Raw genomic sequence first — 3,660 nt, forward strand, 5'->3', positions numbered from 1 at the left:
GCAACTAGATGTATATGTTTTCTTTCTTTATTCATCGAAAAAGTAAATAGAAACTGTATTGAACAGGCTTCTTGTTCTGATTATGGAGTGTCCTCAACTATTTCTAAAGACAAAGATGTTGTGTATGGTGTGGTGCTGCCATTTTGGCTTTGAGTAATTTTCTGTGCTGCTGTAGTGTTGTTGCCTAGTTTGTTGCAGATTTTGTTTTGATGTATGTTAGGTGTTATTAATTTGATGTATAAATTCAGCTTTTGTTGCTTATTTTTGAACTTCTTGTATGGTTTTTCTTGTTTCAAGAAATTTTACTCATTCATCTGAGGAAAAAAAAACTAAATATTTTTTTACCATATACAACATTCATTCATATTGATAAAAATGAAGTCACTTCTAAACAACAAAATTGAAAAAGGTTCAATTAGTATTAAACATTATGAATTTAGTTACTGACGAGTGTCTCCCACCAAAGATTTTGACATCTTAAATCCTGATTTTTGGTAGGAATCCTAACTTGGAGGTTAGACTATATTTCCCCTAAAAGACTTTGTTGTTCCAGAATTTTCTGAACGAAACCTCTTGTACTGACACTGTGATCTTGTTTCAGTAAATTTAACTCATTCATAAATAATAATAATTGAACTAGAATTTTTTTTGCCATATTCACAGTGTGATCTTGTTATGATGTTAGAATTATGAGCCTCTTCTTTTTTTCATTTTTCTTTTTGGGGGAGGCCGGGGGGGGGGGGGGACCATATAAAATGAAGCATTGGGCGCACTTTAGAAAGGAAGAAAAAAGAAGAGAGCATTTAGGTCATAACTTGATTATTTTAATTAATAGATAACAGGATCACCATTTGATATCAATAAAGGAACTTTATGAAATCTAATAATGTAAGATTAGTTTTGATTAATTTAGCTGATAAAGAACTTAGTTTAAAAAGTCTATAGTTAGTTTAAAAAGTCTACAGCAAGTTGAAACTCATTGGCAGAAGTTTATTAGTACATTCACTCCTAGTAACCAATCGGTTTTGTCCATAGCTACCAACAATGTGTAAGCAGCCCTGATGGGCTTGTAGGAGATCAATGGGGAGTAGTTCCAAGCTTCCAACTTCAGGTTTTTCTGTTAGTGAACATCAAATTTGTAAAGTTATTAAGGATAATCACAATTACAGAAAAGACATTTGCTTATAATTTGTGAAAGAGTAAATCATATGTATATGCTTTCTATATCATCCAAAGAAGAAATTAGAAAACTATTATGAACAGGATTATTTTTGTGGATTGCGAAATGTCCTCAACTATCTTTAAAGACCAAAATGGCATACCAATGTGGTGTTGTCTTTTCTGTTTTGAGTAGTTTTCTCTGTTGCTACCTAGTTTGTTGCAGGTTTAGCTTTGATGTTTGGTAGGTATTGTTAGTTTGCTCTGTTGATTCAGCTTGTGCTGCTTATTTTGAACCTCTTGTACTGTGAGTTGTTTCAAAAAAATTATCTCATTCATCTCAAAAAACAAACAAGAAATTTTTTACCATATATTCCATTCATAATGATAAAAACGTTAGTCCACTTCAAACTAATAAACTCAACATAAATTCAATTAGTATAAATCACTATGGATTCAGTTAATGATGAGTGTCTCCATAAAAGAGCTTTAAAATCTGACAACCTGACTTTTTCGCAAGGAAATCCTAACCTTACATTGGCGAGGTTTATAAACTATATCTTCTTTGTTTCTTTCTCAAAAATTGTCAATGTGTGAGTTCATAAATTAACTTGTCATTGCCTCTAAAGGGTATTACATGAAATTTCTCTGTTGTCCTTACCAAATATGTGAAACGTAAAGTAGTTCTGCTAAAAATTTACTTATCGCAGTGAACATCTTAACGGCTGACAGTTTCTATGCAAGTATTTACCAAATGATTTTGGATGTTTTCCTTTGTTCTCTTAGCCATGAAAGTGTAAATGCTACTGGATTGCAGGGTATCATAGAATATATATTGCATTATTATAGTATTAAGACACAATGTGATTTTCTTACAAAGTCAATTCAACATTAACAGTAATGTAAGAAATTCGCATGTGAGTATATTCTTATAGTAAAAATTAGGAGAATTATGAATATAAAATCACTGTGCAATTGGTTTTATCTCCATTTTAAATAGAGAGCTACTGAGCTTGGAGTGAGTCACTAATGGGTCCCGATTTGGCAGCCAATGCAGAGAGGTTGGAACCAATGGTACCTCCTTGGGGCAGGCTAGGATTCCTTTGGTGTAAACACTGGAAGGATTCCGGATGTGTTGTCAGCGTGCAAAGACAGTTCTTCCACCTTGCACTTTGTTTGCCCGAGCTCCCTTGTGAAGTTGGTGACACAAGTAAATGAGAGAGCTTCAAATCTTCCAAACTAAATTCTGCTATCTTTATCTTCCGATCCATCTGCTTTATGTTGATCTTTGGAGGCTTTTGCTCAACATTTTCATCCATATTATGTATATTGTAACCTTGAGAAAAATATAAGACATTACAAATCAAACGAACAATCACAAAAGCTTTTGAATATGAATTTCTATATTATATTTATATGGCATGTCACAAGATGCAGTTTTCAATAGTATCACTTTTTTTTAATGGCAAGACTATGTTACTAATTTGACTTTTTATTTTTATTTTTTATTATTATTGATTTGGTGAAAGGGTAGTTCAAATTAGATTTTTATATAAGTTATCTGTAAATTTTATTGTCATAATTTTGAATCTTCATCATTCAGAAACACTGATCAAAATCCACCACTTGGAAATCTATCCTGTTGAGGAAAAACCTATTACTCAAAGGTCTACACTAGCAAAGTGGAATTGAAAAACATTTTTGTTTCTGGTTTGATTCAGTTGCTTATTGGCTTTATCTATGAACACTTTTATTGAATAATTTACTCAAATGCACTCTCTAAATTGAAATTGGGAACTATCTTATTGAATGAGAGTGAATAAGTACATTTACATAGAGGTTCAATTCAACTCAGCTATTTATAGTGCAAAATAAAAATTTAGAGAAAGGAAATTGTATATCAATAACTAACTCAGATAGCCATTACATAGTGATAACTAAAAATATAATGAACTCCACTATTTCTAATTCCTAACCAATCACTGTGCAACATGTGTCAAACTGATTGTTTTTAATTTCACGTGATACACACGTGAAACCCTTTATGTCCTGCGACACCGTTTCATAAACACATGTACTCCCTAAAGAGGAGATGACACCGTTTCCAACCAAAAAAAAAAAAAAAACATTTTACTTCATGCCTCTATAAAAAATAAAAATTAAAAAAGTTGTATGGTCTCGGGAAAATTCGAAATCAAAGATTTTTTAATCTAAATGTGAAAAGGAGAATTTCAAGTGAAATTGAGAGAATTCATTTTTATTTTATGAATTTTATAATGTATCAAGTGCTATGTTATTTTGAATTTGTATAGTCTTGAATAGATTTTTAGATTTATAATATTTAATTTGGAAAATTATACAATACTCCGATAGTACGATAAAAATTGTATAATTACTCATTAAATTTGAAACATAAAATTAATCTATTTCAAATTAATGGACTTACTTGGGTAGGATAAGGTTAATAGACCAATAAGAAGAAGGTGGGGCATTGGTCTTTAC

The sequence above is a fragment of the Quercus lobata genome, chromosome 8 (assembly GCF_001633185.2).
Source record: "Quercus lobata isolate SW786 chromosome 8, ValleyOak3.0 Primary Assembly, whole genome shotgun sequence".
In the NCBI taxonomy this organism is placed as follows: Eukaryota; Viridiplantae; Streptophyta; class Magnoliopsida; order Fagales; family Fagaceae; genus Quercus; species Quercus lobata.